Raw genomic sequence first — 16,095 nt, 5'->3', positions numbered from 1 at the left:
GAAAGCACAAAATTGAGATGATAAAAACTAGAAGCAAGTATTTGTATAATGATCATCAGAATTAGGCTCAGTTACAAGTATCTCTGCCTCCAAAGATTCAAAAAACCATGCTCTTTTCTTTATTACCCTGCCTATCAAAAGATTCTGTTTAATAGCTTCCTGTTATCTCAATTCATTGATGTACCACTATTACTGGCTTGATAGAGAAGTGAAAAGTTGCTTTAGAGAAGTTGATGGGTTCGAAGAATTAAAATGTGAGATATGTTATAATCATTCAAAAATTATATTTGGATAATTGTATATTTTATAAATGTTTACATAATATATACTTGTGTAATCATGCATTGTATATAATTTACATATATATTATTTAAAATATATATTTTTAAAGAAAGTTTAAATAATTTAGAAACCATGATTACCTTTTAAATGTTAAGAATCTTGAAATAAACAGGTAGAGCATGCCTTTATGTAACAGCTGAATGTGGTCTTTTGATGCAACACCCAGACATAATATTCATCTTTGAGGTTGAATCCAAAATGTCACTTCATAAGCTCATGCCTGTAAAGGGCAATAGTTTTATTGACTGCCCTATGTTGAATTGAGCTGTCATTCTTCTGTGCATCTTCTGACCTCCTAGTCTCCTGATTATATAATGCCTATTAAAATGAATTTTGTCTCCCTGCTAAATGTGAAACAATTCAGGAAAAAAAGGATCCTTATTAATCCCTGTATTCTATGTGCTTAAGTAAAGTGTTCAATAATGTATGTTAAAGTATATTCAAATGTATTTACATCACAGTATCTCCTAAATTTATCATAAGATTACACCTTTGCTCTAAATTTTACCAATTTCTCTGAGACTCTGATGCATTAGTTGTATACATTTTCTTTTCTTTTCAATAGTATTTTGTCAATTCAAGTTTTTCATTACAGCATCTTTGTGTTCAGGCTTTTACAGGTTGTTGAGTGTCTTTGAAATTCATTGGAGATAAAACTAGGTGGCTGAAGATATACTTTGGAAAAATACTTGGAGGTTGTCAACAGTGGATTGAAGGTGGAAATGAAGCGAGAGTGCTGGAGGAGATAAATTGAAATCAAGGATAGTAGTTGGGGAGCTATCACTGTAGCTCAAGTGAGAGATGATGAATCAGCATTGGAAAGGGTTTTTTATAGTGAGTAAAAATTACATGGAACAAGAGCATGGTACATGATGGGGCAAGAGAAAAGAAGAAATCTAGAATGACTTTCACATTGTTAGCCAAACTAAATACATAGACCTTTTATTACAAAATGCTTTATTATTAAAACTTTCCAGCAACGATTTATCCTTTGCCACTCTTAAAGAATTTTTGATGTTTCTGAAGACTTTCTCTTTCTCTCCTCAAGATTCCAGATATATTTTCCTTGCTACCATCCATCATCAAGTGAGAGTTGATGTGTTACAAAACTCAACTTTTTTTGCCTGTATCTGGGACAATGTAAATAGAAGTTTATAGAAATTAAGATATTGGTATAGTAATGACCTTATAGTAAACAGCTCTTTTATTAACTTTCTGAGTTCATTTGAGTCTGCACTCAATTTGTATTTCTATATTTTCTGTGAAAATGTCTTGGTTTGAATTTTATAAAATAGTTACATGTAATAATTCATAGAGCATCTGTAAACATTTTGATTTTCAAAAGAATTTAAAAGCAAAGTACGTTTAAAGAATGATATTATTTCAACTGCATATTGTCCAGCATGATGATGTCTGTTGAGGTCATAAGGAGTTAGCATGGTGGATATAAAATCTTTCCAAAAAGTACTAATTTTTATCTTCTTTTTTGGAAATTGAATTCTCTTTTCTAGAGTCCAATATATCACAATATAGAATTTTATAATGTTTTCAGTTTTACTTTTACCCCTTACAAGATGGATAAATCAGTTTATTCCAATAACAACATTAGATTCATTCTCCTATGTTAGAGCATTCTAGCTTAAGAATTATAATTCTAGATCCTAGCTCTGAAATGTCAACTTCAAGGGAATAATTTTTCATCAGTATTCTCTTTTTTAAGGGGAGTACATCTACATAAATGTGGAAGCATGAACAGTTAATATAAATATTTTTGTCAAGCCATTTATCTCCTCATATTGAAATATTTTTGGACAATTTTTAAAATCCTGGTCTAATGCATCCAAAATATAGGCATAAGGGCTTAATGAGTAGAAACATCCATTTTGCAGAATGATGAATGAAAAATTTTATTTCACATTTTTCAGATACACGTCTTTATCAATAAAAAAATGGTGATTAGAAAAAATAACCATATTTGGATTGGTGTAACTTGATAAATAAATGGAATAACTGCACCCTATTTTTTCTTCCATAGTGATGACTGTTTCATCTTTTTATAAGTATAGAATGATGCCATAATAAAACAAAACACCATTCCAAATATTTTTGTAGAATGGAGTGCTTTTTTTCTGCTTTTCATAAGAAAGAATACAACAATAAGGTAATCAAAGTTGTGGCATGTTTCCATAAGAGCTAGCTACTTTCCTTTTCTAAGCAAAAATTCCCCCTGTGTCCAAAAGAGTACCACAAAAGTGTGGGGATGGGATGAGAGTCAAACCAAAAGATCAGCAAGTGGAAATACAGTAACAATTATGAGCTCACACTGCATCAGTTATATAACACTGAGCAAGCATTCTTGATCAGTACCATATTTTTACAATTGTATCATCATACAATTGCACTATATTACTGACTAGTGTCCTCTGATGACCTACTCAGAACCAGACTTTTCTTCTACTAGTATGCCTTACTACATGACTAATGGCATTATCTATTTATTTATTTTTCAAAAATAGAAATTTTCCCTTGTTAAAATGAGTTCCCTGGGTGACAGTTCTCCTTTCTAGATTCCATAATCCTCTAATTCTTTATAGTTATTGTATATCTATACTTTTGGTATTTCAAACTTAGAAATATTAATTTTAATACTCTCACTTGAAAATGAGTGTAAATTTTTTCCTCCATTTTCTCCCCAGCCTGACTTAATCATCCATGAAGTGCTCTGAGACTAATGTAGTTCTCCAACTCTTATCTCCCAAATTATTTATTACATTCATTGTATTTGGTAATCATTCTTAATTAATTTGACTTATAATATCTCACCTTGTACTGAACAGATATTTATGTACAAATTATTATTTATCCTGCCTTGTTATACTTTACTTTTTTCTGAGTTGATTAGATTTTTCTGGAAAGTGCTCTCCACTGTGTATTTTATCACTCACAATATATATAGTTTTTTTTTAAATGAGTCACTTTATATGCTGATAAATTTCAAAACATGCCTTGGATTTCTCCCATTCCTTTTTATTTATTTCTTTCTTTTTTTATTTTTGCTTGCAATCCTGGACTATAGTTTTTGTTCTGTTTTGTTTTGTTTTTATCATCTTTACTGGAGTATAATTGCTTTAGATTGTTGTGTTAGTTGCTGCTGTATAACAAAGTGAATCAGCTATACATATACATATATCCCCATATCCCCTCCTTCTTGCATCTCCCTCCCACCCTCCTTATCCCTCTCCTTTCTTTATGCTCTACTCTTTTTTAATGTATAAGCTTTCAAAGTAAAAGTTATCAATTACAGTTTAAATCTTAGAATAAAAGTCAAGTGATAATATGTGAAAAAAACATGTTCTGTATTAAATTTTGAGAACTTAGAGAATAACATTTACCTAAATGAGAGAGTCTCATTAATATTTTTAAAACCTAATTTACATAAACAAAGAGAGATATTTTATAAAACCCACAGGCAAAAATTAAAATGTGGCTTCTAAAGATTTGCTGTAGAAGCTGGTAAGTCAGGAGCCATATTATTTTCCCAATGGTTCCAGGGCCACACAAGTCTTGACCTTTATTCAGAGAGATTGATTCACTATTTGGATTTGAGGTGTGCTTTGCTTCAGTTATCTCTGCTTTACACAGCCTCTCAGATCAAAAGTTCAACAGACTGTGCAGTACTTTTTTTTAATTATAATCCCAAAGTGTCAAAAAAGACAACCAGTTTGAATCATATCTTATCTCTTTTTCTATAGAACTGTGCCCAAGAAATGGAATAATTCATTTTATTTCCTACATTGCATAGGCTGTTAGAAAAGAATCTCTGAATAGAGAATAGATATAAGCAAATTATCCATGAATAGTTTGTGTCTAGGAGGAAAATGGGTGGGATTGGTAGGACAGATTATTGACATCCATAAAACAAGTACTAGTAATCAAAAATTACAAAGGACAATTACCTTTTATTTATTTTTAACTAAGTTTATTGTACTGATTTTTGGTTGTGATCCTAAAATTTTAATCTGATGCCCAACTTTGATTTTTTCCTTTTTCTGTTGAACCGATTATATATTTTTAGTTACACCAAATTGACACTCAATATTTTCTTAAGTATCTTTTTCATTTTGTTTTGTTTTGTTTTTACTTTTTTACCTCTCAGTTATTTAGGACTCTCCTTTTTTGACTCATATTCAAATCTTGTTTCCAGCCTTTTTGCACACTAATAAGTATATAATTCATATTGTTGAGGTAAAAATATTATTTCTACTCTCAGTAAAAAGTCACAGTTCTCATGAGTAAAAATATTTTCCACAAAAATATTCTTATAAATCCTAGTTATGGAAAAATAAAGTGGACAAATATGTCCACTTTAGGACATAGGAATAAGAAAATATCCCTCTTACTTTCATGAAATAGAGCTAAAAACCCTGAATATTATAAATGAAACAAACATAAGGAGATTCTTAAAAATGGATAGAAGGTGAAAAACCTGTTAAAAATAGAGAGAAGGTGAAAAACCTGTTGGAAACTTGTTGTAGGAATGACATAATTGTGAGTCCCCACTCGGGATATTGGAAAATCCAGGAAATCAGAAAGCTGCCAAACAAAAGTTGGGTAGAGACTCTAGATTTCTGCACTCATCAGGTTATATAGAGGTACCTCAGTACTCCAGCAATGGGGAAGCAACAAAGAAAGGTGAGTGAGGAGAGAAGACTTCATTCCAAACTCAACTTAACAAGAACCCCCACCCTGACATGCCAGTGGAGACCATGTGGGGAGCTTAGATTCAACCCCTACCTAGTGGTAATAAGATGTCCCTTCTCCCCTCACTCCACTGGGGTTACTTCAGGCAAAGCCTACTGAAATGTCAGGAGTTTCACAGCTGCTTAGTGGTAGGAACACACTCTCCTTTCAATGTTGGTGGAAGCAAAGTGAGGAGCAACAATAAGGTGTCCTTTCCCGTCCTAGTCAGGGAATTATTAGCAGAGGCTTAGCAGGGAGCCTAAATCCCACTCTCATCAAGCAGTAACAAGGATTTCTTCCCTCTCCCAATGTCAATGAAAGTCAATGGGGAGAACCTGGAATTTTTCTCCCATATGGTGACAACTGGGCAGCACCTCCTTCTGCAACAACAGTGTCTGAATGTGCAGCTAATGGACAAAATTTAATTAAGATCCAGAGTTTCTTAACATAATACCACAAATGCCTAGATTTTAGTTAAAAGTCATTCATCATACAAGGAACAATGTAGTTCTCAACTTGAATGAGAAAAGACAATCAACAGGAAATAACACCAAGGTGACACAGATGTTAGACTTATCTGACAAGGATTTAAAGCAACATTATAAAAATGTTTCAGTGAGCAATTACAAGCATATTTAAAACAAATGCTAAAGAATGAAACGCTTCAGCAAATCAATAGGAGATACAAAGAAGACACAGACAGTTTAGAATTAAGGAATACAAAAACCAAAACCAAAACAAAACAAAAACACAAAACTCCATGAATGTCTGAACAGTGGAATGTGGAGGACAGAAGAAAATATTAGTGAAATTGAAGACAGAACAATAGAAATTAAACAACCTTAACAAAAGGGAGAAGTAGACTGAGAAAAATTGAGGAGTTTCAGAGATGTTTTGAAATACACTATAACAAATATTTAACATTTATGTCATTGGAGTCTCAGAGAGAGAAGTATAATCAAAAAAAGAAATCAAACATTTAATAGTGAAAATTTGCCCAATTTAGCAAAGACATAAAACTATAGATACAGGAAGCTAAGTGAACCCCAAGTTAGATACCTTAAAAAATTCATGTCAAGACACATAAGAGTTCAATCTGTGAAAATTAGAAACAAAGATAAAATCTTGAAAGCAGTCCAAAAGAACCAATACATTACCTGTAAGAGAAAAACAATTTGAATAACAGATATTTCAACAGAAACTATGTAGACTGGAATAAAATGGTACATATCTTAAGTGCTGAAAGATCTGCCAACCCAGAATTTGATATTGAGTGAAAATATTCTTGAGTAAGAAAGGGCAAATCAATACATTTTCAGGTGAATGAAAACTGAGAGAATTTGTTGATAGATATATCCTAAAAGGACAGCTAAAGTACATTTCCTAAAAAAAGTAAAGGACAAAAGAAAGAACCATGGACATCAGAAAGGAAGAAAAGATAAGGGAAAGAGCACAGTTCTTAATAAATAAATAGACTTTACTTCTATTCTTGTGTTTTGTAAATTATGCTTGATTATTGAAGCAAACATTTTAATATTGTTTAATGTGGTTCTCCACATACAGAGAGAAAATGTGTATACAAATTATATTATAAAAAGAGGAGAAAGAGAGATAAGATTTCTATATTCCACATGAGTGGGTAAAATCTTTACCATCAATAGAATGAATAGAATGCTATAGATTATGTATGTATAATAAATACTAAAGCAACCACTAAAAAATTCTGTAAAACATATCACTCTGAAACATTATCAATAAATCAATATGAAATTATAAAAATTTCCAATAATCCACAGCAAGGGCAGAAACAGGAGAGGGAGAAAGAGAGAATAAGGAGAAAACAACAACAAAAATTAAATGACAGACTCATTCCCTACCATACTAATAATTACATTGTATGTAAATAGTCAAAACACACCAATTAAAAGACAGAGATTGGGGCTTCCTTGGTGGTGCAGTGGTTGAGAGCCCGCCTGCCGATGCAGGGGACACGGGTTCATGCCCCGGTCCGGGATGATCCCACATGCCGCGGAGCAGCTGGACCCGTGAGCCATGGCCACTAAGCCTGCGTGTCCAGAGCCTGTGGTCTGCAATGGGAGACAGTGAGAGGCCCACGTACCACAAAAAAAAACAAAAAACAAAAACAAAGCAAAACAAAAAGACACAGATTGTCAGAGTAAAAAAGAAAAAAAAAACAAAGAAGGAAAGAAAGAAAGAAAGGGAAAGAAAGAAAAAAATTGCTTAATTGTTCACAAGAAGCTCAATTCAAATATAATTATATACATAGGTTGTAAGTAACAAGATGGAAAAAGATATACCATGCAGGCAATCAAAGAAAAGCAAGAGTGACTATATTAATGTCAGATAAGTTAGACTTCGGAATAAAAAAAATCACAAAAAAGAAATCTCAAAGCCCAAATGATTTTACTAGAGAATTTAACTACATATTTAATAAAGAATTAACACCAAGTCTACACAATTTCTACCAGAAGATAGAAGTGGAGGGAATACTCCCCATCTCATTTACCTGACACCCAAACCAGAAAAAGGCAGGATTAAAAAAAAAATAAAGAACTATAGGCTATCATATTTCAATAATATAGATGTAAAAATCTTAATAAAAAAATTGCTAAACAGAATTAAGCAGTATATAGAAATAATTATGTACCAATACCAAGTGAAGCTTATTCCAGAGATGGAATAATCATTCAATATTTGAAAAGCAGTTAATGTAAACCACAATATTAACAAGGTAATGAATTAAAATTCTAGACTTGTATGAATTGATGCAGAAAGACTGTTTGAAAAAATTCAACATGATTCATGATAAAAACTCAAAGGAAAATAGGAATAGAGAGGAGCTTCCTCAACTTTAAAAGAACATTTACAGAAACCTAATGGTGATACCATAATTAATGGTGAACAACTAAATGTTTATTTTCTCTATTATCAAAGAGGCAAAGATATTTTCTCTAATCACTGATATTCAGCATAGAACTGGAAGTTCTAATCACCACAAGCAGAAAAGGAGAAATAAAGGCATATATATTGGAAAGAAAAAATAAATCAAATTATCATTTGCAGATGATATGGTAGTCTGTGTATAAAATCCCAATGAACCTAAAAGGGAAAAGAAGTATCCTGGAAGTAATAAATGTTTTAAGAAGACACAGGATCATGCACCAAAGTCTATTTCATTTCTATATACCAACAATGAATATGCAGTAAACCAAAGTTTAAAAATATGATAATATTTACAAACACTTGAAAAGAAAATACTTAGGTATAAATCTAAAAAAAAAAACAAGTATAGTGTTTGTATGTGGAAATCTACAAAATGCTGATGAAACAAATCAAAACGATTTGTTAAATAAATCAATAGATACACTATGTCCATGGATAGGAAGACTCAACACAGTAATTATGTCAATTATACATAAATTGATTTATAGATTTAACAAAATTCCTCTCAAAAAACCCAGTGAGTATTTTTTGTAGAAATAGAAAAGGATATTCTAAAATTGACATGAAAAGGCAAAAGGACTAGATATCGAAAACAATTTTGAAAAAGAACAAAGTGCAATGAATCATCTACTAATTTCAAGATTTATGTATAAACTACTGTATATATAGTACAGTACTGTTCAGTACAAAAATTAAAACTGTGTGGTTTTGGCCAAGGATAGACATGTAAGTCAGTGGAAAGGAACAGAGAACCCAGAAAAAGAACCAAAAAAATGTGCTCAATTTATTTTTGATACAAAAGAAATTAAATGGAAAAAGGACAAATTTTTCAACAAATGAGGCTTGAAGCATTGTATATATGTAAGCAAAAAATAAAATGAGACATGGTGTAACTCTCACGTGCTACATAAATATTAACTCAGAATGTATCATGAATTTAAATGTAAAACTATAAAACTTTTAGAAAAATGTGAGACAAACTTCAGGATCCAGGGCCTAAGAGTTCTAGATCTGACACTAAAAACATGGTCTATAAATTTAAAGATTGATAAATAAATGATAGTAAAAAGTAAGCTATAGAGGACCTTCAAGATGGCAGAGGAGTAAGATGTGGAGATCACTTTCCTCCCCACAAATATATCAAAAATACATTGACAAGTGGAACAACTCTTACAGAACACCTACTGAATGTTGGCAGAAGACCTCAGACTTCCCAAAAGGCAAGACCACTCCCCATGTACCTGGGTAGGGCAAAAGAAAAAAGAAAAAATGGACAAAAGAATAAGGATGGGACCTGCACCTCTGGGAGGGAGCTGTGAAGGAGGAAAGTTTCCGCAAACTAGGAAGCCCCATCACTGGCAGAGACTGGGGGTTGTGGTGGGGAAGCTTCGGAGCCACAGAGGAGAGCTCAGCAACAGGGGTGAAGAAGGCAAAGTGGAGAGATTCCCACAGAGAGGATTGGTGCCGACCAGCACTCAGCAGCCTGAGAGGCTTGTCTGCTCACCCGCCTGGGCAGGTGGGAGTTGAGAGCTAAGGCTTGAGCTTCAGAGGTCAGATCCCAGGGAGAGGACTGGGGTTGGCGGCATGAACACAGCCTGAAGGGGGCTAGTGCATCACAGATAGCTGGGAGGGAGTCCGGGAAAAAGTCTGGAACTGCCTAAAGGCAAGAGACCATTGTTTCCGGTGCTCAAGGATAGGGGATTCAGAGCACTCCATAAACGAACTCCAGAGATGGGCATGAGCCATGGCTATCAGTACGGACCCCAGAGAGAGTCACAAAATGCTAAGGCTGCTGCTGAGCCATCAAGAAGCCTGCATGCAATCACAGGTCGCTATCCACAACTCCCCTTCTGGGAGCCAGTGCAGCCTGCCACTGTCAGGGTCCCCTGATCCAGGGACAACTTCCCTGGGAGGACACACAGTGCACCTCAGACTGCTGCAACCACACGCTGACCTCTGCTGCCGCAGGTTCACCCCCCCATCCCATACCCGTCCCTCCCCCAGGCATGAGTGAGCCACAGGCCCCTAATAAGCTGCCACTTTAACCCCGTCCTGTCTAGGCTGAGAACATACGCCCTCAGGCAACCTACATTAAGAGGCGGGGCCAAATCCAAAGTTGAACACCAGGAGCTGTGTGAACAAAGAAGAGAAAGGGAAATTTCTCCCAGCAGAATCAGGAGCCATGAATTAAATCTCCACAGTCAACTTAATGTAGCCTGCATCTGTGGAATACCTGAATAGAAAAGTAAACATCCCAAAATTGAGGCAGTGTATTTTTGGAGCAACTGTAGACTTGGTCTTTGCAGTCTGCATCTAATTTTCTTCTGGTTTTATGTTTATTTTAGTTTAGTATTTATAGCATATTATCATTGGTAGATTTGTTTATTAATTTGATTGCTCTCCTTTTATTTTAAATATATATATATATTTTTTCATTTATCTCTTTTTGAGAGTGTGTATGTGTATACTTCTTTGTGAGATTTTTGTCTGTATGGCTTTGCCTTTACCATATGTCCTAGGGTTCTGTCTGTCTTTCTTTAAGTATAGTTTTTAACCCTTGCTATCATTGGTGGATTTGTTTATTGGTTTGGTTGTTCTATTCTTCCTTTCTTTCTTTTTTAAATTTTTACTTTCTATTACTTTTTTTTTTTTTTTGCGCTACGCGGGTCTCTCACTGTTGTGGTCTCTCCCGTTGCAGAGCACAGGCTCCGGATGCACAGGCTCAGTGGCCATGGCTCACAGGCCTAGTTGCTTCATGGCATGTGGGATCTTCCCGGACAGGAGCATAAACCCATGTCCCCTGCATTGGCAGGCAGACTCTCAACCATTGTGCCACCAGGGAAGCCCTATTTTTTTTTTAATAATATTTTTAATTTTTTTATTTTAATCTTTCTTTTATTTATTTTCTTTTTGAATTTTTGAAACTTGTTTTATTTATTTTTTTATACAGCAGGTTCTTATTAGCTATCCATTTTATACACATTAGTGTATATCTGTCAATCCCAATATCTCAATTCATGCCATCACCACCATCCCCCCTGCCACTTTCCCCCATTGGTATCCATATGTTTTTTCTCTACATCTGTGTCTCTATTTCTTCCCTGCAAACCAGTACATCTGTACCATTTTTCTAGGTTCCACATATATGCGTTAATATACGATATTAGTTTTTCTCTTTCTGAATTACTTCACTCTGTATGACAGTCTCTAGGAATGACATAATTACATTCCTTTTATATGGCTGAGTAATATTCCATTGTGTATATGTACCACATTTTCTTTATCCATTCATCTGTTGAAGGGCATTTAGGTTGCTTCCATGACCTGGCTATTGTAAATAGCTGCAATGAACATTGTGGTACATGACTCTTTGATTTATGGCTTGCTCTGGGTATTTGCCCAGCAGTGATATTGCTGGATAATATGGTAATTCTATTTTAGTTTTTAAGGAACCTCCATACTGTTCTCCATAGTGGCTGAATCAATTTACATTCTCACCAACAGTGCAAGAGGTTTCCCTTCTCTCCACACCCTACCTGCACTGTTGTTTGTAGATTTTCTGATGATGCCCATTCTAAGTGGTGTAAGGTGATGCCTCATTGTAGTTTTGATTTGCATTTCTGTAATAATTAGTGATGTTGAGCAGCTTTTCCTGTGCTTCTTGGCCATCTGTATGTCTTCTTTCGAGAAATGTCTCTTTAGGTCTTCTGCCCATTTTTGGTTTGGGTTGTTTGTTTTTTATTAATATTGAGCTGCATAAGCTGTTTATATATTTTGGAGATTAGTCTTTTGTCTGTTGATTCATTTACAAATATATTCTCCCAATCTGAGGTTGCCTTTTCTTCTTGTTTGTAGTTTCCTTTGCTTGGCAAAAGCTTTTAAGTTTCATTAGGTCCCATTTGTTTATTTTTGTTTTTATTTCCATTACTCTAGGAGGTGGATCAAAAAAGATCTTGCTGTGATTTATGTCAAAGTGTGTTCTTCCTATGTTTTCCTTTAAGAGTTTTAAAGTGTCCCGTCTTACATTTTGTTCTTTAATCCATTTTGAATTTGTTTTTCTGTATGATGTTAGAGAGTGTTTTAATTTCATTCTTTTACATGTAGGTGTCCAATTTTCCCAGTACCACTTATTGAAGAGGCTGTCTTTTCTCCATTGTATATTCTTGCCTCCTTTGTCATAGATTAGTTGACCATAGGTGCATGGGTTTATCCTTGGGCTTTGTATCCTGTTCCATTGATCTATACTTCCGTTTTTGTGTCAGTACCACAATATCTTGATTACTGTAGTGTTGTAGTATAGTCTGAAGTCAGGGAGTCTGATTCATCCAGCCCCGTTTTTTTCTCTCAAGACTGCTTTGTTTATTCGGAGACTTTTTTGTCTCCAAACAAATTTTAAGATTTTTTGATATAGTTCTGTAAAAATTGCCACTGGTAATTTGATAGGGATTGCATTGAATCTGTAGATTGCTTTGGGTAGTATAGTCATTTTCACAATATTGATTCTTCCAATCCAAGAACATGGTATATCTCTTCATCTGTTTGTGCCATCTTTGATTTCTTTCATAAATGTCTTATAGTATTCTGAGTATAGGTCTTTTACTTCCTTAGGTATGTTTATTCCTAGGTATCTTATTCTTTTTGTTACAATGGTGAATGGGATTGTTTCACTAATTTCCCTTTCTAAACTTTCATTGTTAGTGTATAGGAATGCAAGAGGTTTCTGTGAATTAATTTTGTATCCTGCAAATTTACCAAATTCATTGATTAGCTCTAGTAGTTTTCTGGTGGTATCTTTAGCATTCTCTATGTATAATATCATGTCATCTGCTAACAGTGACAGTTTTACTTTTCTTTTCCAATTTGGATTCCATTTATTTCTTTTTCTTCTCTGATTATTGTGACTAGGACTTCCAAAACTAGGTTGAATAATACTGGTGAGAGTGGACATCCTTGTCTTTTTCCTGATTTTAAAGGAAATGCTTTCAGTTTTTCACAATTGAGAATGATGTTTGCTGTGGGTTTGTCAATTATGGGCTTTATTGTGTTGAGATAGATTCCCTCTATGACCACTTTCTGGAGAGTTTTAATCATAAATGGGTGTTGAATTTTGTCAAAAATTTTTTCTTCATCTATTAAAATAATCATATTTTTTTTCTTTTTCAGTTTGTTAATATAATCTATCACATTGATTGATTTATGTATATTGAAAAATCCTTGAATTGCTGGGATAAATGCCACTTGATCATGTTGTATCATCCTTTTAATGTGTTGTTGCATTCTGTTTGCTAGTATTTTGTGAAGGATTTTTACATTTATATACAACAGGATTATTGATCTGTAATTTTCTTTATTGGTAGTATCTTTCTCTTTTTTTTGGTATTTTTTTTCTTTCTTTCTTTCTTTCTTTTTTCTCCCTTTTTTTCTGAGCCATGTGACTGACAGTGTCTTGGTGCTCTGGCCGGGTATCAAGCCTGAGCCTTTCAGGTGGGAGAACCAAGTTCAGAACATTGCACCACCAGAGACCTCCCTGCCACATGTTAAATCAAACAGCAAAAGCTTTCCCAGACATCTCCATCTCAATGCTAAGACCCATCCCTACTCAATGACCAGCAAGCTACAGTGGTGGACACACCATAGCAAACACCTAGCAAAAAGGAACACAACCCCACACATTAGCAGAGAGGCTGCCTAAAATCATAATTTCACAGACATCACAAAACACACCTCTGGACACAGTCCTGCCCATCAGAAAGACAAGATCCAGCCTCATCCACCAGAACAGAGGCACCAGTCCCCTCCACCAGGAAGCCTACATGACCCATTGAACCAACCTTACCACTGGGAGCAGACACCAAAAACAATGGGAACTATGAATCAGCAGCCTGTGAAAAGGAGACCCCAAACACATTAAGTTAAGCAAAATGAGAACACAGAGAAATACACAGAAGATGAAGGAGCAAGGTAAAAACCCAACACAACAAAAAAATGAAGAGGAAATAGGTAGTCTACCTGTAAAAGAATTCAGAGTAATGACCATAAAAATGATCTAAAAACTTGGAATTAGAAAGGAGAAAATAAAAGAAATGTCTAACAAGGACCTAGAAGAACTAAAGAGCAAACAAACAATGATGAACAACATAATAAATGAAATTAAAAATTCTTTAGAAGGAATCAAAAACAGAATAACTGAGGCAGAAGAACAGATAAGTGACCTGGAAGATAAAGTACTGGAAATAACTACTGCAGAGCAGAATAAACAAAAAAGAATGAAAAGAATTGAGGACAGTCTCAGAGACCTCTAGGACAACATTAAACACACCAACATACTAATTATAACAGTCCCAGAAGAAGAAGAGAAAAAAAAAAAAGGGAATGAGAAAATATTTGAAGAGATTATAATTGAAAACATCCCTAATATGGGAAACAAAATGGTCAATCAAGTCCAGGAAATGCAGAGTCCCATACAGGATAAATCTAAGGAGAAACACACCAAGACACATAGTAATCAAACTAGTAAAGATTAAATACAAAGAAAAAATATTAAAAGCAGCATGGGAAAAGCCACAAATAATATCAAAGGGAATCCCCATAAGGTTAACAGCTGATCTTTCAGCAGAAAATCTGCAAGCCAGAAGGGAGTGGCAGGAATTATTTAAAGTGATGAAAGGGAAAAACCTACAACCAAGATTACTCTACCAAACAAAGATCTCATTGAGATTTGACCAGGAATTAAAGCCTTTACAAATAAGTGAAAGCTAAGATAATTCAGCACCACCAACCCAGCTTTACAACAAATGCTATAAAATCTTCTCTAGGAAGGAGACACAAGAGAAGGAAAAGACCTACAATAAGAAACCCAAAACAATTAATAAAATGGTAACAGAAGCATTCATAAGGTAATTCATAATTACTTTAAATATAAATAGATTAAATGCTCCAACCAAAAGACATAGACTGGCTAAATGGATACCAAAAAAAAAAAAAAGACCTGTATATATGCTGTCTACAAGAGACCCACTACAGACTGAGGGACACATACAGACTGAAAGTGAGGGGATGGAAAAAGATATTCCATGCAAAAGGAAATCAAAATAGCATGGGAGTAGCAATCCTCATGTGAGACAAAATAGACTTTAAAATAAAGACTATAACAAGAGACAAAAAACTTCACTACATAATGATCAAGGGATCAACCCAAAAAGAAGATATAACAGTTGTAAATATTTAGGCACCCAACATAGGAGCACCTCAATACATAAGGCAAATGCTAACAGCCATAAAAGGGGAAATCGACAGTAGCACAATAATAGTAGGGGACTTTAACATCCTACTTCCACCAATGAACAGATCATCGAAAATAAATAAGGGAACACAAGCTTTAAATGACACATTAAACAAGATGGACTTAATTGATATTTATAAGATATTCCATCCAAAAACAACAGAATACACCTTATCTGAAGTGCTCATGGAACAGTCTCCAGGATAGATCATATCTTGGGTCACAAATCAAGGCTTGGTAAATTTAAGAAAATTGAAATTTTATCAAGTATCTTTTTTGACCACAAAATTATGAGATGAGATATCAATTACAGGAAAAAATCAGTAAAAAATACAAACACATGGGGCTTCCCTGGTGGCGCAGTGGTTGAGAGTCTGCCTGCCGATGCAGGGGACACGTGTTCGTGCCCCAGTCCAGGAAGATCCCACATGCCACAGAGCGGCTGGGCCTGTGGGCCATTGTGACTGGGTCTGTGCATCCGGAGCCTGTGCTCCACAATGGGAGAGGCCACAACAGAGAGAGGCACACGTACCGCAAAAACAAAAAACAAAAACAAACAAACAAACAAAAAAAACACATGGAGGCTAAACAATACACTATTAAATAACCAAGAGATCACTGAAGAAATCAAAGAGGGAATTTAAAAATACCTAGAAACAAATGACAATGAAAACATGATGAAACAAAACCTATGGGATGTAGTAAAAGCAGTTCTAAGAGGGAAGTTTATAGCAATAAAATCATACCTCAAGAAACAACAATCATCA

Source organism: Tursiops truncatus, chromosome 14 (assembly GCF_011762595.2).
Source record: "Tursiops truncatus isolate mTurTru1 chromosome 14, mTurTru1.mat.Y, whole genome shotgun sequence".
In the NCBI taxonomy this organism is placed as follows: Eukaryota; Metazoa; Chordata; class Mammalia; order Artiodactyla; family Delphinidae; genus Tursiops; species Tursiops truncatus.
This window is presented reverse-complemented; position numbering follows the sequence as displayed.